The sequence below is a fragment of the Empidonax traillii genome, unplaced genomic scaffold (assembly GCF_003031625.1).
Source record: "Empidonax traillii isolate 1590-97213 ecotype Southwest subspecies unplaced genomic scaffold, ASM303162v1 scaffold138:size3245559, whole genome shotgun sequence".
NCBI classification, from domain to species: domain Eukaryota; kingdom Metazoa; phylum Chordata; class Aves; order Passeriformes; family Tyrannidae; genus Empidonax; species Empidonax traillii.
In genome coordinates, this window is record NW_020955331.1 from 1,133,621 (window position 1) to 1,156,478 (window position 22,858).

At 41.9% G+C, this 22,858-nt stretch overlaps 2 long non-coding RNA genes across 2 annotated transcripts; one reads left to right on the top strand and one right to left on the bottom strand.

Annotated features, from left to right (window-relative positions):
• Window positions 1-1,053: 1,053 nt before the first annotated feature.
• LOC114057588 lies at window positions 1,054-5,511 on the bottom strand. Its single transcript, XR_003571250.1, has 3 exons — window positions 5,409-5,511; window positions 3,570-3,696; window positions 1,054-1,150 (listed from the first exon to the last, which is right to left on the bottom strand). It is a non-coding gene; the product is annotated as an uncharacterized LOC114057588 (long non-coding RNA).
• Window positions 5,512-9,899: 4,388 nt separating this feature from the next.
• LOC114057589 lies at window positions 9,900-21,102 on the top strand. Its single transcript, XR_003571251.1, has 3 exons — window positions 9,900-9,982; window positions 19,376-19,522; window positions 21,020-21,102. It is a non-coding gene; the product is annotated as an uncharacterized LOC114057589 (long non-coding RNA).
• The last annotated feature ends 1,756 nt before the right edge of the window (window positions 21,103-22,858 follow it).

The following is a 22,858-nucleotide window of genomic DNA, read 5'->3' on the forward strand; positions in this document are numbered from 1 at the left end:
TACTGGGACACAAGCCCACGAGTGGCACCTCACAGCTTCCCCAGCCAGCTTCAAGCTAGTCTTAGGAAAAGGAGAGATATCTCTACAAGGTGGCTCACTGTCTTCTGTCTCCATGTTTACCAGTAGGAATTCCACCAGGAATATGACTGAACAACACCAGCTTGGTGGCTGTTCCCTCCATTCCAGGATAAGTGTCTCTCCACATCCCACATAGCTGTTGCTGTGTGTACTGCTGCGTGTACTGCTGTTGCTCAACCTCCTATTTTCTGTCCTCTTGGCAATGATGTGGACAAAACCAGCCTATAAATCTGCTCCCTGTGAGCTCCAATGCCTGACCCTGGATCTCCAGTTTGTACTTGTAATACCTGCAACCTCTAAGTGATCTGTCATCTAGGGGTGACACGCTTTGGGCTTTGAACTTGGCATCCCAAAAATACATTCAGCTCTGTTTGACAGAGGTCTGAGGCTTTCTCTGAAACTCTATTATTGTTTTCACTGGATTTTTTTGACCTTCCAAGTCCTTTTTCTCTTTTTTTTTTTTCACTCCCTGAACAGCATGCTCAGCATCTAAAGGACAAAGTTGGCTGGGACATGCAGGCTCTGAGCAGCGTAGGAGCTGCCAGGAGAGAGGAAGGGCAGCTGTGACAGAGCACACGCGGCTACTGCCCTCAGTGAGCCCGTGTGCCCATCACTGTTGAAATAAAAGCACAGCAGGTCTCCAAAGAGTTCTCTCATGGGTCTTGCTGAACTTATAAGCTGGGACCACAGTATAACTTAATTTCCTGAAATGTCAAGTGCCTTATACTGGCTGCCTGCTCTACTGGTGTTTTTCTTACAAACACATTGTACTCCCATTTCCTGCAAAAAGTTCCTATCAGTGCTTGATGATTGCCTAATAAGAGAAATCAGTAAGGACATGGAAAGTTCACATCCTGGAGATGAATATAATGATTATAAGCTTTCTTCTGGGTTGCCAGAGGCTTTTTTTGGTTGTGGTTTGATTTATTTGTATTTTTATCCATCCAGCCGAGAACACTGATCTGAAGCTGTATTCTGCAAATGCTGAGCTCATTGGCGAGCTGTAGAAGGCCTTCACCAGCCATTAACCTCACTCCAGAAGGAAAGGGTAAAATTTCCTGGAATGATCAAGCTGGGAAAAGGTATAATAAATTGGGAATAGTCACAATTTGGAGGGCATAGATGTCACTCTCATGGATTTTATTACCTGTCTTCTGATAGACTGTGGGTTTTGTTTGATTTTGCAATAGAAGAGGGCTTGTATAATCGTAGTGTGGGTGTGAGCCCTTTTGAAGGTGACTGTAAGGCTTGCAGGCAAGCTTGAAGGATCCCAAATGGATTTGTTATTTTTTATATCCCAGTTTCTAGACAAGTCTTTCTGTAACTTCTTAGATGTGATTTCTGAGTCCTCTTGGCTCTTTATTGAAGATCAGTCTTTTATCATTCTTGTGTGAATTAACACTCTTTTAGACCTGGAGATACTGGGTTTATAGGGAACCTAGTAGAAAATAAAAAAAGCTATTTCTTCATGATAATTTTCATGACTAACTGTAATGCTCCTCTGCCTAGAGCTTTCCCTCTTCAACAGGCTGTGCAGTCTATCAGCTAACTGTATAGGGTAGGTAAGTGATAGGTAAATAAAAGTCCCTGCCATTCGTAGGGCATTGAACTTCTCCTAAGCCCTTGGTTTTCCCAGTTGGCACCGAGTCTCTGAGGAGACCTGGGAAAAAAGTATGGTGCTGAGCAGGGGGCTACTGAGAGCCACCCACCCACTGGGAAATATTTGGCAGAGGGACTAACTGGCAATATAGACTGGCTGAACATCTGCCTGAAAGGAAAATCTTCTCTTGTGACTGTTTGCTTTCCAAATGTCTCTTGCAATCTGTGTCCTCTCCCAGCTGTGCTTCACAGTTCTCATCTCTCTTCCTTATGCAAGACCTTGGTCTCCAAGGGTCTGATGGAGGAAAGAACTAGACAGTGATTGTAAGGGAGAGCCTTGCTTGATTAGGTGTCAGGAACGTATAGAAAATAATGCATTTTTTATGCCACTCCCTATATTTTAGAGCCTGAGGGCCAATAGCAGAGAAACTGGTCCAGCAAAGATGGAAAAATAATTTAAAAAAAAGGCATTTTAGTACTAAAATACAATCAGCCCTGGTCTGCCATTGAGGAGTGCACTAGCTTTTTTTTAAAAGGAGCAAATAATATTTTCTCATCACACCGCACACCTAGGCACATTCCTTTGTTCGGCTCCTTCCCATCTCAGTATGTTACATATCCCATATGCAGGGGTAATCATCTGATTACACATTAATGTCTTGGTTCCCTAAATACTGGAAAATATGAAGGCACTGAGGTAAATAAACCTTGGTATAGGGTACTGCCTGTTGCAGAGAGCGGATTCATTAATTTTTTGTTGTTGGATCCTCGTGTCATCCCTTTGTGTGGATATGTGCAAGCTGCCTGGCTGTAGAAAGCACTAATGTCTAATCACATTCTGCAGAAGGAAATTTGAGATGATTAAAAAAAAAGATTCTCTTTGGTTTTTTGTTTGTTTGTTTGTTTGTTTGTTTTTTGTGGTTTTTTGTGTTTGGTGTGGTTTTTTTGTTTTTTTGAGGGGTATAATTACAAGCAGGCACTCATAGGTGTTATGAAAGAAAAAATATCAGTCTTTCATTTTGGACACAAGAGTTATGTGACTGTGCCACTGTTTGCAGTTGCCCTCTGGCTGTTCAGCGCTTTTTTGACTCAAGGGGGACGCTGTCATATGGGGCAAAGGATGCAGCGGCTGGTGGTTTCTTGCCTGGCCAATGTGAAGGCAATGGGGTGTAACTCCATGTACTTCCTCACTAATATGGCCATTACTTGCCATTAATCTGGCCACTCTCACTACCCAAATTTCTGTTACAACTTCAGGACAGACTACCCGAAGTGAGGAAAGAGAGAATTTTTGCACTTCACAGATAAATCATCGCATTGGAGGTCTAGCCACACCGGCATCCTCTGACCCAACTGATCTGGAAGTGGCTTTCAGTGCAAGAGGCCAAGTGGGGTCACCCACGAGCATTGCAAGAGGCTCCGCTGTCTCCTCAGCCCAAGGGGCCAAGATATTTAGACAGCTGCCTCACAATGAATGGGACTCTCTGGCAAAAGAATTAAGCAAAGATTAAAATCAGTTTTAGCTGTTAAATGTGTGCTTTGCACAGCATTTAGCAACTAAAAGGCTAATTATCTTTGAACTTATGCACGTGGTTTTAGATGTGATCCACACAAGTTGCTATTTTTTCTGTTGTCTACAAGAAGCTGAAAATCAGGATAAAAATGAGATGCTGGTGTCAGTAAGGGCACAGCTTTTTGAGTAGGCTGGAGGCGGTGCCTGGTCTGCAGGGAAGTAAGGTGCCTACTAAATGAGAATAGGTCAAAAAAATTATTCTAACACTTGTCATTTAGACTCTCCTATTTAATGGAAGTTCATGCTCTTGATTAAGGAAATGCAAGTGTGCATGAAGGTAGGGAAATGAGACTACTCTGAGAGAAAGCCAAGCTCATACCTGGAGGGAAAACTTCATCTGGATGTTGATGCTTGCAGGGCACAGAGAATGAAATCTGAGAGGTGAGGAGCACTGCAAGACCTACGTAAGTCAGTGCAGAGCACATCAGATTGAGTTTCAAAAAGTTCTGCAGAAAGATAAGAAGATAAGGAAGAGTTTGGTGCTAAGTTGCAATATAATTGGGAGTTCCTGTGCAGCCTGGGTGCTTTGGAAAGTTGCACTGGGCTCAAGATACCCATGTCAGTGAAAATAGACAATGCGAGGAGGTAACATGGTTGATACAATGCTGGTTCCATTCAAAAACCCTTTAGGGAAGCAAGTGAGCATTGCCAAATTGCGATCAAAAATTCTAGATCTTCTCATCCAGCACAAGTCAAATCATGACACAAGACAAACTTTTTTCAGTTTTTTTTAACTTCAACTTTTTTAACCTTTAGATTACCCTTAAATTTTATTTCAAGCTTCTTTCTTAAGCATAAATCATAAAGTTGTTACAGAGTTGGGTCCAGGTATCAAAAGTAACTTTATCATACAGTCACTGAAGGAGGACTGATTGGAAGCCTTGTCAACTCTTTCTTGTGTGACCTTTTACACAGTTGAAGATGTCCCTCTCTTGCTCCCTTTTAACCAGCTCTCCCCTTGCCTAAACACCCCAGCTCATGTGCTTGCTGGAGATCCTGTATCCCAACCTTCTGCTTTTCCACAGGCTCTGCAATCTGTCCACATCTTTGTTGAAGGGTGAATCTGAGGCTAGAGGCAGTCCACCAGTCAAGACCTTACCCATGTTGAGGAGGAAGGAAGGATGCCTCTACAATCACAGTACGTTGTACTGATTTTTACTAAACTTCCCCAGTTTTTGCAGATTATCAAGATCATTTTGAATTCTGATCTTCTGTTCCATATAATGTCAGCTTTTCTCAGCTTTTTTTGCCTGCAGGAGTAGTATACATATTGTCAATTAATTAATTTGATTTTCTTTGTGAAACTATTGAATGGAACTAATGTCTAAGAATAGGCTGTCAAGCAGAACACCCAAGATGATGTGACTTATGACATGATTATCAGATATACCAGCTACAACACTTTTGCCCTGTCTAGGAGAGGATTATTAGTTATTTTTCACCTATTCTTTCTGTGTTTCATGATTCTCTGTGTTGCAAAGCATCTTGTGGAAATTGATAGATAGTGGTTATGGAGCTGTCTTGGGTCCAGAGTTCAGACCTTCTGATATCAGCTCAGGGGCAGAATCACAGTCTGATGCTTCGTGAACTTCTGCAGCTTGTCAGACCTCTGTTTTGTGAGGTGTAAAGTGTGGGTCAAAAAGGTTGATTCTGTATGCAGTGAAGGTTTCTGCATTGCTGTCAGAGAACCAATGCTATGAAAAGGACAGATTCAGGAAAAAGTCAGTGAGAACTTTTTGCTTCAGTGTTGGGCCAGACCTGAATTGTAGGACAATAACACTTTGTGACTTATGAAGTGTAAGGTATGGATTATACATTTGAGAAACTCATTAAGGATAGCAACATGCCTTAACAAAAGACAGATCTTTAGCTCAGGTAGCTTTGATTTGAAGATATCAAGGGAAAAATAATTTCTTTTAACGATGCAAATGGATTATGAAGTGATGATGAGAAGATGAATATGCTACTCGGAGTAGAGGTGAGCAGCAAAGCCTTGGTGTGGCAAGGTTCACAAAAGGCATCTTTGAATGACAAGCACCAGCTTGGGCAAGAGGTTTTCACTCCAAGCCAGCCAGGAGAGGTTAGAGATCTGCACAGTACATGTTCCTGATTACTCCACTACTCTGTTCTTATTTCCATGGCTCTGTTGGTTACCTACCACCTTGGAGAGGTGCTGCAGGCACTTTCTAGTGGGCTAATGTCATTGGTCAGAGATCTCTGTGTGTGTAAAATCTGGGAGAGATCTATACCATCCCTTCACAACTGATGTTTGTAGATGATGGGTGAGGCAGTGAAGTCCCAGAGAGCTACAGTGCCTTGGGCTGCAATCTCATAAATTAAGCAGGGTTGGGCCTGTTTGTGTTTGGAAGGGGACTTAGAAGAAGTTGATTGCTACAGTCAATTTGACTTGGTAATTCAGAAGGTGGTGCTCTTCCCCCTGGGTAGCACAGGCTGACATGCCAGGATGATTAGGCTCACCGCAGCTCCTAACCTTTTGGAAAAAATGTAAACCCAACATCCTCACCTTTCCAGAACCAACATCACGGGACTCCTGCTATTTACACCACACTCCCAACCAAATTCCACCTCAAAGCAACCACGCCCTGCAGATGGAGATCCACCCTGCCCTTCCAGGAGGATGCAGTAAACTTTGCTTTCCCTGCTGGGTACATTGTACCTCCAGCTGAATGGCTGCAGTGCTCAGTACAGATGGCAGCAGTATTACTTGGACAGGTAGCAAATGTCCTTTCAATTAACCTGTGCAAGTGTTCTCAGTATAAAAGGACTGTTTAAATAGGTGTTTTCCCACCAGTAGGGATTTTTGGAAGTCTTGGTGGTACCTGTTTTGAGCAATGGTTTCCCTGTGCTGAATGCAGGGTAGCAGCTGGAGCCTCCTTCTGTTTTGCCTTTGGCTCTTCCTATTGCAGCACAGTGCCAGGCTCTTACAGCACAGGCACACTCTGCTGCCCACTGCCCTCTTAGAGGGACAAAAAATATTTGCTTAGCTGTTTTGCACATCTCTTAATAAGTCAGTATGGCTACTTGGGCCAAATTCTGGAGTGATGCAAGTTATTTAACAGCATGTAGGTTTAAAGTGCAGCAATTTTCTGTGCTGAGTGGGTGGTAAGGTAGGAGTACAGCAGGAAAAGCAGCAAAGAGGATGTCATTAGATAATATGCTCTCTGTGTGAAGGGCTGCTGGGAATGGAGCTCTGGTTGCTTTGGCCATGTCTAAAGGCAGATTTGTTCAGTATTTGTTTGTTTTTAAAGCCGTGAATGTGCTTGTGTGCATTCTTCTCTTTTGGTTTAGCTTAAACCTTTTCTAATCCTGTTAGCAGAGATAAACCTCCCTGAACCACAAGTAAGTGTCTGCACGGGAGTTTGCACGAGCTGAATTAAATCTGTGCAGGGTGCCCTTGTGTGGGTAAACACAACCTCATGTTGGCACTTTCCTTCCAGCATCCTCGCCTTTCCTGGTCGTGCTGCTCCTGCTCTCCCCTCTTGGCAGGGGAGGTCACATTGAAGCTTCTCGTTCTAAGTTTCCACAGGAAAATAAGCACCTACCCCCCTTCACCATCACAGTGACTGTGCAGGAAAAGGACTGAGTGAACTGAAACCAGGCTCTCTGTTTGGGGTCTGTCACTGAAGAGTGTGCCATCAGGACCAAGTCCCTGACCTAGTGACATGGACAAGGGGGGTTGCTCCCTATATTAGCCCCACTGATGTCTGCTGTCCTGGCAGAGCACAGTGGGAGAGGCAGGCAGCTGGGCTTAGCTTGGGCTTTTGCATATTCTTTACCATGCGTGTCCTGTCTTGACAGTATTTATGCAAATTTTTAAGTAGAGGAAAAAGCTGTCACGTAAAACAAAAAATTCATCTGAAGGCCAAATATGTAGGTTGGTTGGCCTGTGTGTTTTCTTTTTTTTTTTTTTTCAATTAAAAATAAAGTAACCTATAAAACAATGATCTAGTTTAATATCCTCATTACATGTTCCAGGCAGCATCTGAGTCATGCCATTTGCACTGTGCTTTGTTCCCCTGCGGGGGATGTAGAAGTTCCATTTTTGGAATACTCCTTGGTCCACCCCAGTCAGATATGCCAGGTGAGAGTGCCAGGGTACAGGGTTGTGGGTAGTGAAAGTGAATTCTCTCAGGATAAAATTATTGTCAGGACAGGACCCAGAGGTTGCTATTTAAGGTAAAGGGGTCTTCTGGCTTGCCTGGGCCATTTCAACAGGGTATTTTTGCAGAGATAATTAGTAAGATGATTGCTGGTTAATGCCAACTGTGATAATGGGTTTTGTGACGCAGATTCTCATTTGCTAAGAGCCAGAGTAAACCAGACTTGCCTTCTGGGATCTGCATACCACAACAGTCCAGAGATCACAATTATGAAGACTATTTTTCCTCAAGACTCAAGGTCACAGTTGAGGTACAGCAATCTAATAATTTTTGCTCACAGCCCCTGTTATGAGCCAAGATGCCAAACTGCCTTTCACATAACTAAGAGCGTGTACACCAGATGTTGCCACTACCCAGCTCATGTACAAATGTCTTCATCTGTGGGACAGCACTTGTGAGCCTTTTCCAGCATTACAGGATCATGGAAAACAAGGCTGAACATTGTCTTCACTTTAGAGCATTTGGTACCCAATAGGAAGGAGCTGGATACAGGGGCTCCCCTTTAGGCTATAGATCTCCCACCTGCTCTCTCATAACCTCCCAGTGTTGTGAGCTTCAGGGACTTGGCAGATGTCAGCCCTTTTTCCACTAGAATTGCAGTTTTCTCCTTGGGCTGTGTCTAAATTTCCTTGGCATAGAAGGAAGATATGACGTTACCAGCACTCCAGGGAATGCAGTACCATACAATTATTACTTTTCAGATATGTTATACAGATACACTTGGAGGCCTCCATTCTTTCCTTCCTTCAAAATACATGGCCTGAGTTGTTGCATTTGGAAACTGTGGGTCTCTGACTATAATGGTTTGCCTGCTCAGGGGAGGTGACAGCCTGCAGTAAATGTACCTACACTGCCAGAAATCTCAGCATCCCAGCCCATTTCTGTGTCTGGTGTCAAGGTGAACCAGCTAGACCCCACCAAAAGAAAACCTGCAGGACTGCTCCCAGAAGGCAGCACAGAACTGTGGCATTTGGCTTCCATCTGCCCCTTCCAGTTCTTCCACGCCATCTCAGACCTTGTGCTCTTTGGCTGTGCCCTGCCACCACCCCCTCCTTCTGCAGGACATGCAATACAGCCCTCAGTGTCAGGCAGTAAAATCATTGCCTTCCTGGGCTGCCACACGACTCAAATTATTTTAGACATGTTGACCTCAAGCACACACAGAAGGAATTATTATGTCTTATGGCTATAAGGCCAAGTGCCACACATTGTGGGCATGGTCGCTCTGCTCTAGAGCCAAGATAGCCCTGGGCGGTGTCAGCATGAGATGTTCCATACTACCTGTCCTGGGAGGCTTGAAATCATTCCCTGGGGTGGATGCCAGTAGAGATCTAGATATAACCTTTAGCTCCTAACTAAAGAAATTACTTTTCCCAGTGCAGGGGTATACCTGTGTGCCATTAGTATTAGAAATCGTAGGTTCCAGACCTTGATGAGGCTACTGTTAACATTTCCTAAAATATTGTCTTTTTGATCTTTTTTCATGAAAGTTGACAGCCAAAATTTCTGTTTAATGCCTAAAAATTTTTCTTGCCCTGATTTACCTTCTTCCTCTCCAAAACTATTTGCACACTATGAAATCATATCCACACACATAAGAAAATGACTTCTGGAAGTCCGGATACTTTCCTAGAGCATTTAATAGCACTGAGGACATGAAATACAGTACTGAGTCCTCTGGGAAACCTACAATTAGTGGGATGAAAATACTTTCTGTAAATGATTGAGCTCTTGAAACAGTGTGAGTAATTGAAATGCTGTACAGGACAGAGCTGAAAATCCTTACAGGATTATCAGTGAGGCATTGTATAAAAGATGTCCTTGAGTTGGACAGTGGCAGCAACACTGAGTGCAGGCATTACTCAGAGCTCCTGCTGGGAATGGAAGGTGGCAGAAACGATGTGCAGTACCTGGTTAGTCTTGTGTTTTCCTCCATTTTTATCCTCACTGTTACAGCTGAGAGGAGCTCTTCATAGCTTATTTATTTCATCCCAGGAGGACTATAGATTGATTGGTTGTTGGGGAGTTTTCTGTTTGTTAGATTTTTTTGTGGTTTGTTTTTTAAACCAGACTGTAATGATGGTTGAGAGTCCAGAGCCAGGAAAGGGACAACTTTGAAAATACGTTCTCTGTACACCTACACGTGTGGTGGTCTTAGTGCATAAGTTCACCTGATCTTATCTGGGGATCGGGACCAAAGAGCTTCCTACAGACCTGGTTAAACATTTAATGCCTCTTTCCAGTTTCCATGCCTTGTTTCCAAAGGCATTTCATTACCTGAGGGTGCCTACAGAGCTTTCACAGGGCCTTAGCTCACTGGATGTCAAATGTGATGGGACTGAATTGTAAAACTTTATTGGAATTCTTGAAAATTTCCACTAGGAGTCCATTTATCATGAACCTAAAATCCTTATGAAGTGTAACCCGGGTGTATTTTTTGTTTGTTTGTTTTTCTACCTGGCAGGAAAGGCTTCCTGGAGGTGCACTTCCCAGCATGGCAAGTCCTACAGAGCATGCACAGAACAGCTTCAGAAATGGCAAAGGCTGCAAGGTACTTACACATTATGATAACCAGTTGGACAGGACTGAAAAGGACAGTGACACATTATGCAAGTGAGCAGTGTTTAATTTACTTTGTGAAGATGTTCATTGTTTTGGGCTCATGAGTGGAAGTTTACTATGATAAATTTGTTGAAGGGAAAGGTCACATTTTCGTTTCCTGGGTGAAAAGTGAGGTCAGACAAATACGTAAATACAGTTACAAACACAGTTAGCAGATGACTGCATCTTATCTGATGTGGAGTGGCACGAGTGAGCTGATGGGTGTAGGCTGGGGAACGGATGTGAAAGGGGAAATGCTTTGCACACAGTAGGTCTGGAGTGAATTTGAACTTTGCAGGGAAGACAGGAGTGAGAGAAAGGGAAGAAGAAAGGAAAAAAGAAATTTTTCTTGGTTGGGTGAAGGTGATGGGACTAGAGGGAACAGGAGTGAAGGGGTGTTTGTGAGACCTGAGCCATGCACATGGGCAGGGGGAAGATAATTTGGGTACAGAACAGGTTAAACAAGGACACACTGCAAGAAGATAGGAAAGGGAGGGGGACCTGAAGGTTGGGAAGGTAGAAGGTGAGTCCAGCATGAGAATCGAGCTGTGAGATGGCAGGCAGGCCTTTCCCTTTCCAGAGGCAGTTGCTTATGGCTGCCTATTATGTCTGTTTTTATCTCTCTGAAAGGAAGCTTTCCAAAAGCATGAATAATACCTTATTAGGTAGATGGTAAAGCCCCTCCTTCTTATCCTGCTTTAATTCATGCTTCCTCTGCTTTGGTGGCTGCCTTGTACATAGTGCTGTTAAAAGTGCAATTATCATTCTTCCTGGTTGGGCGGCATGAAGGGCGTATCCTCTCACAGCATCTCCTGGAGGCTTATTACTCAAGAGAGAGGAGTTGTGCACTAGAAGCCAAATTAATCTGAGCAAAAAGGAGGCCTTTTCCACTGCAGGGATGGAACAGATTGTTTTTCTGAAGACCAGCTCGAGAGCTAGTCTATGGGAGAATATGTAGCTAGAAGCTGGAAGCCTGTGATGTAGTGAATTTGCGCCATGGAGATGAAAGGCAGAACCCTGGGGTTCTTTGTGGCTTAGCCTGGATCCCTCCCTTTTGTCCACTGCTGTAAGGATGCGGGTTGGTGAGCATCCTGAGTGGAATACTGTCCTGCAGAGGTTTCGAGGCTAGGAGTAATTGTGATTGTAATTGTGACCCTCTCGTCTGGTCTTCTGTAGGATCTTGAGTGTTGCTTCTTAGAGAGCTATTCAGACCTAGCTTAAAGATCCCAAGTGAGGTAAAATGCTATGCATCCTTGAAAGAACTACCTTTTCCCTTCCTCTTTTAAAAGGCATCTTTTTTCTCAGCATAAATTTGTCTGGGTTTTAGCTGTCTTTTGCCATTGCATCACCACTGTTTTCCTTCTCTGCTTGTTGCCAAAAACTCCTTACACACCACTCACTGATCAGCTTTGAGGGGCAAATGGAGTCTCCATCTCTATTTGCCAGGACTCCCAGATGTCTCTGAAGCTTTCTAAGCACCAGGCAGCAAACAGTTAAGGCAGCTGAGCCACAGGTCTCAGAACATTTTGCTAGGGAGCCAGGTGAGCAAAGAACAGATAAAGGCAACACCTGCCTATGGGTTTGGAACAGCCTGGGGCCATGGATAGAATGTAAATACACTCTGAAAATCTTATTGTCTGACATTGTGCCAGCATCTTCTGGGTTCTTGTCATGGAAAATATTTCAGCTGAGGTCATTCAGTCAGCAAAAAAACCAGCATTTAATACCCTCTGAGGTGCCAACTTGCTTCTTTCTTTGTGTCGATAAATAAACAAGGTAGGGTAGCATTTCATGTTGCCAGGATGATCTTTGTTTTATTAGGAAGGTTTAGAGTTTGCTGATTTTTTTTTCTTTCTCCTTCCTCCTCTTAAAATCCAAAGACTGTGTGTTTCTGCTCCCTTTCTCTGTTTGCTCCTCTTGGCTCACACACATGCCCAGCCTTTAAAGTTAGAACTAATGTCTGCTTCTTGTAAATCTCTGCTAGCTGCCCCAGGCTGTGTTTTTAATTCCTTTATTCAGCTCCGAGATGAGTAGGAGAAAGGTGCAGCTTTTTGAGATGATGGAAGTTGCCATTTCCCTTCTTCAGTCAATTAGGCTCTTGGGTTGTTTTCAGCTAATTCTCAAAACTTTCCATTGATGATAGCGCTAAGGGGCGTGGGGCGGAATGTTGAGGGATCTGGGAGGGAGGAGAGGGAGGGCTGGAAACTGGATTATCTACTGGTAGAATGACTGATTTGCTGTCTGCGCCTCAGGAGAGAGAAACAACCTGACTTCAGAGCTGTGTTCAGAGCAGCTGAGCTCCTGCTCAATCAGATTTATGGCTTTTGATTACATTTGTTTAGTGCCTGTCCTTTCTTAAGTGTGACATGAGACACGGTGATCTTGTCAGGGCACTTGGGGAAACTATTGCTTTTTCTTCCAAATCTTTGCAATAAGAAAGGCCTTCAAAATTTGTATGTATCTTCCCTGAATTATGTGTCTTTGAGACCCCTTCACACATCCTTCCGCTCCAGTCCTTTCCACTGCTTCCTCTTTTGGGTAAGTCATGGGTGTGTAGGCACTACTGGGTAAGGACTCTATTTGTCTAGAGGTGATCCCTACCTATCAAAAACCTTCACCTCATCTATTTTTTGGCCAAAAGTCTCTCTCTGGCTACTCTAGGCCTTGCTTACTGGCCTGTAATACCACCTTGTGGGTGGTAACTACCTCATGTAGATGTTGTAGAAAGCACTACAGAGTCCTATGAAATCCAGCAAGTTTTCCCTTTCTTCCACTGTGTTTCAGCAATGATATGAGAGCAAAGAATGGGCTTTGCCTTCTGAAACATCAGCTCTTTCTGCTTTCAGGTAGGAAAGGAATGAGATCAGTCCTTCCACATCAGCACTTTCCTTTATCTTGTTATTTTCTGCCCCAAGTCTGTCAGGGTCTGCGGCTTGCCTGGTAATGAGTCTGCAAACCTTGGGGCTGGGAATCATCTCACCTGATTTTGGTTATCTGAAGCTTAGACATAAAGATTGTCATCTAGACTCCCTCCTTGCTCAGTGAGGAGTGATAAACAGCCCATGCCATTCGCCTTACCCATCTTAGACATCTGCCTTAGGTTGGGATGATTCAAGCTTTGGAAGCTCCTGTGCACTCCACAAACTGTCAGGGAGGCATAGGTGAGCATTCAGATCTGGACCCCTAACTCTCACAGGGCTCTTCATTTGGGAAATCCAGCACCTGTCTTATTTTGACCATTTACTGGGGACATTGTTTATGTGAAGGATAGAATTATACTGTCCCTTGTTTAAAGGGGAGTGACCTGTGCCCATCTAACTGCTGAGATATCCATGCTGATTTTGATGGAGATGGTGTTCTGCCTGTGATGGCCCAGAGGAACAGAGGAGATTTTTAAAGTGAGAAGGTCATAAATACTTTGTCAAATGTTGTCATTTTGCTATCAATTTTTCAACCAATCAAGTGGATTTTAAGGATACCAGTTTCAGAGCTGATGAAAGAATAAGGGGGCCTGGTTTCCATAAAAACTAAAGATCTCAACTGCTTTCTATTTGCTTATATGTTAATCTGTGATGCCATTGCTTATCCCTGTGTATATCCCTGAGGGGAAAGACTGCAGGCATTCCCCACCCCACATGAGATACGGACCTCAAAATATAGAGAGGAAAATAGACTTTGGATCTGGGTTAATCTTTTCTGGTTGCTGCTGGGAGCACAATGGTGGCAAATTGCTGTGGCAGGGGACCCTGCTCTTCAACTGAAGACAGGAACTCGGCTGACAGGACAATAATAGTGTGTTGGTTCAACTGGCAAACACACATCCCTTTTGGACAGACTCAAAATGTTACATTGAGGAGCAGTTAATACACCGTTGTGTAAGGTTCCTAATGGACTGGAGCCAGAATGCTCCATTAACCACACACATATAAAATATTCATTGAGCTTGGGTTTTGTTGCCAAGCTGGAGAAAGGGGGAGAAGCTTTGCATAGAGATAACACTGTCAGTATTGAGGGCTGAAGGGAGGAGTTGATGATGTGTTCTGAAATCTTCTGTTCTTTTTTAAGAAGAGAAGTATTTCTGATCTTTGGCAGGGTGTTAAGGGGTGCAAAGAGGATTAAATGCAAGACTTGCCAGGTTTTACATTTCATGTTTAATTGACTGAGGGTTGAAGGTACCTCCTGTCTGTGTGCCAAACTCCTTGATCTGTTCTGAACTATGTGCTCTCTGCAAATTAAACACAGGGTCAGTCTTTAGGGGAAAAAAAAAGAAAAATAAATGCGAAAACCACAATTGTGTTCCCCAGAAGGTTGGCTTCTAAATAGAAGAAAACTTCCCTAAGCACAGGAAAGCGAGGGCTGGACTGATAGGAAGTATAAGCACCAAAGTTTCTCTCTGGAAAACACGTGTTCACCTGGTTTTTTTGCTGAATTGAGGTGTGCAATAAAAGAAGCTTTCTATTTTCTGGATGATAAATGTACAATGGATTTTTAGAAGAGATTTAGTTGGGAGAACTGGATTGTCTTGTTGTCGGTGCTTGAATTAGGAGACAATAAGGCAAATCATAAAACTGTGTTTCAGACTGAATGAGTAAACATGTGTGCAAAAGATACTGTCCATATGACCCCTCTCTCTTGCCAGATGACTTTGTGTATCCACTTAAGCAAGACATGCTGGAAGAACCACAGTCCTGCTGGGTAGGAAGAGCCAGGCTGTGGAGCTGCATGGGCCAGGAGGAAGCATGTAGTGGTTTGTCTATGTTCTGGGGGCTTTGAATCTTGTGGTGTCTGAGCAGCCTCTGAGAGGATACTGGAGAAGAGCTGGTGACCTTCCTCGTGTGTCATGTCTGGTCACTGTTGTATGAACACCAAGGAAATACAGGGGAGAGGTCCAGGATGCAAAACATAACATTTTGATAGGAGGGATGGTAAAGAACAAGAACTCCATTGCAGTATTCAAGAAATACTTGTCCCAGACAATGAGAGAAACGATGTGTGTCTAAGGAAGTGGTGTGGGAAGAAGACAGGAGAGATGCTCAGGAATGGATGGGAGAGATGGTTTCTTCCGAATTGGGGGCAGTCGGGCTGGTGTCACTGGGAATGGAAACAAATACTGAGAGAGTCTTTAAAATTATTTGAGATGAGGTCCTGGAGACGAATACACTCATCCTGATAACAGGTTTCCCTCTGTGCCTTCATGGCAGGATAGAACAGCCATCAATAATGTTCAGATAATACAACAGTCTAAGCAAATCCACAGTTAAACTGGGCAAATGCAAACAGGCAGCTAAACCAAGACCAAAAGAATCCGTGCTTTTCTATAAATATTAAATGTATATAAAGTGAGGACAGGTGAATTTCAATGTAGTGGCCTCACAGAAATCTTACTGAATGAAGCTAATCAGTACAAGTGCTGTACTGCCAGGATAATTATTATGTGGAAATAACAAAAATAGATTTTTGCCGTTGAAGGAGTGACTCACAGTTGGTTGGAAATCAGAGTCCAATAAGATAAATCAGTTATCTGTATCATCATTTACCACCCACTCTCTATGGATTGAACATTGCCATGCCAAATCATGAAAAACATTAGAATAAATGTACCCTTTCAAACATCTGACCATGGCAGTGAAAATATGCATGAAATATTAAAGAAAGATCAGTGGAAAGACAGTATGCAAGAAAATAGACTGGAGAAGATTTATCTTAGTTAGGATACAAAGGGCAAATTTTAATTTACATTTTTAAACAGAACCAGTAAAAGGGAAAAGATACTTTTGACTAAGACTTCATTTAAACTATAGCTGTTGCACTGAAGAATTGCTTGGCAGTAGTGGCCACTGCGTGGTCACTTTCAATACTTCACTAGCAATAATAACATTAGGAAAACCTTAAAGACCATAACAGATTTTTTCTTTCCAAAGCATTTTAATATTTAAGAAATTTAATTTATTTTAATAACATTATTGAACATTAATTAAGAATGTAAGTACCATGCCTGTAAAGTGGAGAAAAGACATCTCATTGGTTCCCAAAATTCACCTACCCCCTCCCCCAAAAGTTACTAAAGGGTGGAGGAAGGGGGTCTATTAGATGTCCTTTAAAAAGTGGAGATCATGCCTAAGCAAAGAAAGCGGAGACGAATATGATTTCTTAAAAGTTAGATGTAAATCTGTAACAATACGAACTAAAATATTTTGAGGAGTGACTCACAAAAGACGTGGAAACTAATATCAAAAGTTCCTCCAAACACAACAGGAGCTGGCAGTCTGCTTGCAAATGGTGGATTCAGCAAATGACCAAGGTGTGAAAGGAGCAGTCGAGGTCAGCAAGCAGAGGCACTGCCTGGACAGCAAATGGGAAGTCCTCCCAGTTTTGAGCCCAAGGAATGGCCTCTAATTGAATTGTTAACAGAAGAGCTTTTAAAACAGATATGAATGAAATTAACAATAGCAAATCACCAGAACGAATGATATTTACTCAAATGTTCTAAATTACTCTGGTATGAAACTTTTGGGTTCAGTCAGCCTGTCAGCCTCGATCACAGAGGAGGTAACTAATTTGACACCAGTCTCAAGAAGAGTTCCAGCAGGGATTAAAAAAATTGCAGGCGACTGAAGTCTGGTTTCTCTACCAGGAAAAATTGAAAGGAAGTTACAACAGATTTAGTGGCAGCGTACAAAAATACGATATACTGCAGGTGTGTTAACACGACCTTTGTAAATTAAAGGCATGCACTGCAAACCCTGGAGATCTTCAAAGGAATGAATAAGCATCTGGAAAAGCATGTGACACAATATAGTGTGCTTGGAGTTTTGAATGGATTTTGAAAGGGTCTTACCAAGGTATGAAAAAAAAAGATAGCTGTAAGTAGCCAATTTTCACACTAAAAAATTTTTATGTTCCTTGTAGTGATCCCTTGGGGGCAGGAGGGGGAGGGCAGTCCTTGTAGAATTTCTGGGGCAGGGCAACTGTGTTCTTCAACAGTCCTCCCTGGAAAAAAGAATTAGTAGGGAGGGCATTGAATTCAGTCATGCCAAAAAATCACTGTCAAAGTGATAACTAAAACTTTTTGGTCCTTTGCGAAAGGATCTTGAGAAACTGGGTAGTACAGTGGCAGACAAAAGTCAGTGTCAGTGCACATAATTCTTACAGGGAAAAATAATCTTGACCATTCATACCTCTAGGTAGCCATGTTTTCTGTGTTTCTTCTATTCAGGAAAATGATTAATGAAGTCTTTGTTGCTCATTTTTCAGAAACATCAGACAAGTACTAGAAGTCCTATAAATTACAAAGGCAAATTTTTGGAGTTTTTTGGAATATTTGACAACAAAACAAAAAGCTTATGCCACTGCAGTATATACAGGAGAGAGACAGAGATATTGATTGTCCTGTAGTGTTCCTGCATGCAGGACTGTTCAATCAATTTAAAAAAAAAAAGATGTGCTAGAAGTAGAAAAGGCATTGAAAAGAGCACTAAGAGTAGCCAGAAGTGTGAAATATCACATTTTTTATTGAGAAGTCTAAATAAAGTATTGCTCTTCGGTCTAGAACACTGAGGAAGCATTTGACAGAGACTCATAAAATCATGAGTGATATGGAAGAGGTGAATGGGAACTGATCATGTCCTCCTTCCTGTAACACAAGAACTAAGGGTATTAAAGAAACTGAACACATAGTAGCATTGAATCAAAGGAGTACTTTTTCATATTTTATTGTAGAAGTGATGATGGATACTGGAAATAGCAAAATGAAATAAATATAAGATAGAATCAGCGAAAATCTTGTAGAATCCATTCATCAGAGGCTACTAAACACAATGGCCTGTGTGGGCTTGGAAGTTGCTTCAAGTCCCTAAATTGCTATGGCTGGAAACTGGAACACTGTGACCATTCTGCGCATGGACTGTCTGTCTGCTAAGTATCTGCTTTTGCACAGTGTTGCAGGTCAACTGCTGGGCTAGATAAAGCTTGGCTTTACCTGTGCCACCATGTTTGTGTCCCTATTCTGCTAAGGTTGAACTTGCTTAACTCCAAGATTTGTTTCCTGCTTTGTGGCATCCACAAAGCAGTTCACTTGGAAATATTCCTTTTCTGTAGGTTTGTGTGAGCTTCTGGCCCAACTGCTAGCACTCGGTTTTCCCTGCTTGATGTGCAAGTTTCTGCGTCCTCAGCCTATGGATCCCTTTTCATATTTGGGTATCAGCATTGTGTTTCCTTTTAAAAATCGCAGTATTTCAGCGAGATTCACAAAATCAATTGATTTTTAAGCCCTGAGTTAACAATGCATGTAAACAGAGGACTAACTTTAAGCATATGCTTAAGTTCTGTGGATCCCAATCACATGCTTAAGTGCTTTGCCAGATAAAAATAGAAGCATGATTTAACAGTAAGCCTGAGTTTCCATTGTGCTATTTTAGTTTTTTGCTGATTTAACTCCAACTAACTCAGCCAGGATACAGGACTTGGTTTGGAGAAGGCAGCTTTGGTCTGAAAACAAGTTATTCCAAACCATAGAGCTGGAAGAAGTTCTCTAGGACCAAAGATTTACAAGAAAGGGTGTGATGGCAGTGTTAGGCTGCTTCTTCTGGATTCATGGTAGGAGTTTGAGTTTCATGCTGGAATTGCACAACACCCAGATACAAGTGGGTGTCTGGCCATACTGACAAAGTTAAAAGAATCCAGATGTGAATGACTTGGCTACGGAAACTTTTGTGCTTCAAATGTGCTAGCCCAATTTTCTGGCAGGAATATTTGGACTTTTTCCGCTGCTGAGATTTTTTTCAGCATGATTTAAAGTGTTGAGCAATGTAGTGATTTGCCTATGGTATAATCTATAGATCTGCCCCTGAAAAGCTAATGACAGGCCATTTCACCTGGATTTCCCTAAAATATAAACAGATCTTAGGAGAGAGAAAGAAAAACTACTGCTCCTGTTTTGAACTGAATTGAATAATCAAGGAACTTCAGCAGTGTTTGAGAGAGGAAGAACAGAATATTGTAAACATTATGCTAGAAAGATGAGATGCTGCACCCACCCCATGTTTGATAGCAGTCCAAAGGCATGTGAATGAGTCAGGAGACTGGATTCTTTAATTTCTAATGTTGAATGCTCTTAAAATCAGGCTGCTGATTCTCTGATTTGTTTGTATTATGGTTCACCTAGCAGTTTGAAAAAGAGACATCAGACTCTTCAAAGAATAATCTAGATTTGTACTGATTGCTTTCAACTGTACATGCATAACTGCCCTAGAATTTGAAAGACTCCTGACTTGAAATTGTTGAGAACTCTTAGAGTCATGTTATTGAATATATTTTTTTTTGTTCTGAATTGGTTATTTAATAGGAAAAGAAGAAGGCATGAGAAGTCCCTCAAATCATTTGAAGGAAGGATTAGTTCTTCTCCAGTGAAACCTGTGGTCTGTGACCCCTAGGACACCTTTAGTGAACATTAGGGGAAGAATTGCAGTAGAAGTTTCATTGCACTCTGAAGGTAAGGGAACTGCTGGATCAGGACAGCAGGTGAAAATACAGAGGTACCTAAAGGATGATGTCCTGGTTTGAATCTGAATTGCTGAACTGCCTCATGTCTAAAAGTTCTTATATTCAGAAAGACTAACTGAGACAGCGTCCTTTTACGCCTCACAGTCATATGACAATGATCAAAACTCATGTCAGAAAAAAGAAAATTAATTGAACACAAAGTAATATTTGTAATGCTATGCAAGAATGTGGGTTTTTTAGTTTTTTGCCTCTAGCTCTAATGTAACCCTCGAAGGTCAATGATGACTAATTCTTGTGTATTCCTCTAGTCTAAAAATATAAATGTTATCTTATAGAAAAATTAAAGGAATTTCTATATCTTTGAGTTGCACGAGTGGCTTACCCACTCACATTTGTGCAGAAGTCTTTCAGGACTGGTAAGGTTAGTTTCCTTTCTGGGCTGGGCAAATGAAAACTAATGCCAGATTGTGTAGGCAGCTCTGGATTGATATGAGTGAAACATCAAAACTCATCAATATCTGCAGGTATTTGCCTGACAGCAGTAGAAAACAACATGGCTAAAGCCCTAGGTTGCTGGGATAAATATTTTTGCCAGCCCATATGGGAAGGGAGGTAGATCACAGGATGTGTTGAGTCCAGAGGTAGCAAGAGTCACCTGCATGGAGATGCATGAAAGCTTTGTCTTTCCATTCTCTCAGAAGAATGATGAAATAGTGTATTTCACTGTGGTAATAAAGCCAGACTAGTTTTGAAATTGCTGTCTGATATCTTCTGTAAATAAGATTGCAGCAGATGGCCTCACTGCTCCCCAGTCCCAATCAGAAATATGAATTGTTCCTAAACACTGAAGGAAATGTTAGGAAAAAAGCAGTGCAGACTCTGTATGCCAGTGTGAAATGGGTGTAGAGATACAATGGCTAAAAGCAGAGGTGTATGACTTGCCTTTAATGGGTACCTTTCCTGAATATATTACATAGTCTTCAAGGCTTATCTTGAAGTTCTGTGCACAAATAGGGATGTGCTCTGTGTCTGAATGTAGCAGAGGCCAGCCTGGGTCACAGGAAATCTCGTTCACTGGAACCCCAATTTGGTTTTAGGAATATGGAGCTCCATTCCTCATTTTGTTATAAAGTTCTTCCATGTCTTTCAGCTAATTCTGCTGGTTTACAAGCAGGTACTCATGCATAATACCATAGGCTAAAATATTTGTGCATGTGAAAATACATAAGGAGGTGTGCTCTCCTACTCTTGTAGAGGACTTATGCCACCACTCTGGTGGTGGGACTGGGATCTCAGCCATAGAAAAGTGTTCTCCTGGAAACAGCAAACAAACAGTGGGTTGGCCCCTCCTGCTGCAGCAATACCTTGTCCTGGTGCAAGGTACTGTTTCATGTGAACAGTTACATCTCCCAAAACACTTACATGCATGTGCACATGCTCTCTCTGGGTTTTTACCACTTGACAATAAAAGAGGAATCCTTTTCAGGTGTGAAACCTCCCTATGCCCACATCTGGTTTGCTGTGTACCTCACTGGGAGTGATATGGGTGCACAGATAATGGCTTCTTTCACACTGTAGTTGTCCAGCTTCGATTTACTGTTCCTTTTCCCTGGTACTGAATTGCCTGCTAATGCTGATATAACCTCTGTTTCACTCCCTCTCCATCCTCAATGTAAATTGACTTGCCACAACCTGCTACTCTCATGAAAGCACAAAGCCTCAGAAGATAATTTGTTGCTGGTGCTGATAGCATCTGTTTATTCTAATGCAGCAGCTAGTCGGGCCGTGCTAGCCTGCAAATGAGGAGAAAATGACCTTCAGTAGAATCGCAATTTTAACAATTGTGGAACAGCATCTCCCTTGGCAGCTGGCTCCTGGTAATCTGAAGTCCATGTTTTTCTGGGGTCAGCACTTGAAAGCAGCGCAGAGCAGGTCTGCCATCAGTGAGACAGAAAGTAACCTACAGCTTTTTAGAGAGTAAGGAAATATGGGAATACTCACAGTAGAATTGTGGCCTGAAAAGAAGTGCTGTGCACCAGATACCTTCAGGATGCTTGGATTCCTTGTTTTCATAACCATGAAAACTGCTTCTGCTTCTTTTTCCACAAATGTCCAATTGAGTTCAATGCTGGTGCTCCATGGAAGGTCTGATTAGGACACTGTCACTTGGAAAATCAGATAAATAAATCATAGAGTTTAAGCTAGATAATCTATAATAGTTCAATTGGTTGATTGGTTGTGATAGAATTGACAGTAGTGGCATAAAAAGAGCCTTCTTTGTTTCTTATGAATAAACAGAAGATTAATGTTTTCTCCGGATAATGGACTAATTTTCACTTCATTAGAACTTGGGGGTATGTTAACAATCAGGTCCTAAAGTTACATATGCAAATCACTGTGTTTTTCTAACTCCAGATCCTAGAAGTACAAAGCTGAAAAGGAACTCCCTAGATTTTTATTTTTATCTTTAATAAGAAACACAGTGGAAGTTCTAGAGGCTAAATAAATCTAAATTTAGATCAATATATTAAATAGATTGCTATGATCATTAATAATTAACATTAATGTTAATTCAAGGAAATTCAGGGATATATAAGGAATACATATGGAATTACATATTAAAGAAATGTATCACATGAAGAGGCACCTAGTATTGATTTTTGGAAACTAACTTTGGTCAGCTTCAGTGAGATTTAAAAACAAGATCTGTCTGGCTGATTACTATACTAATATTGATGTAAGAAGTTCCTGTAAGCCTTTAACCCGCTCTGATATATATTCTATCATAAACTTAAATGGTACGGTATCAAATAAAAAAATAGCAGATGGATTCCAACTGTTTCAATTACAGATTTCAAAATGGGATTTGTAAATAGATTTAAAGTGCAAACATATCAAATAGCTGAGTTACTAGTGGGATCCATTTGTTATATTGAGTTGCTTAATGGCATGATAGTGACTGTGAGAAGGGGTGAATATCACACTGCTGATGTTAGCAGATGACAGAAAGACTAGTTCAGCATATTGGATCTGTTCTAGTTCATTCACTGGATCTGATCTAGTTCATTCACTGGAATGGAAATAACAAATAATTTTTCTCTTCAGGATGTTACAGGTAAAGGAAATTAAAATCTGAGATCTGTGTACCAGATGGAATAGACTGAGCTGAGAAACAGGAATCTGGAAAAGGATTGAGGATTTGAAGGCATAATTGGCTGAGTGTCATCTCTCACTCCAGTGCTGTGGCCAAAGGGTCTAAAACAATCCTTGGATCCTTTCTAACGCCTATTTGATATTCCCTGTCTATATACCCAGGGATCAATTT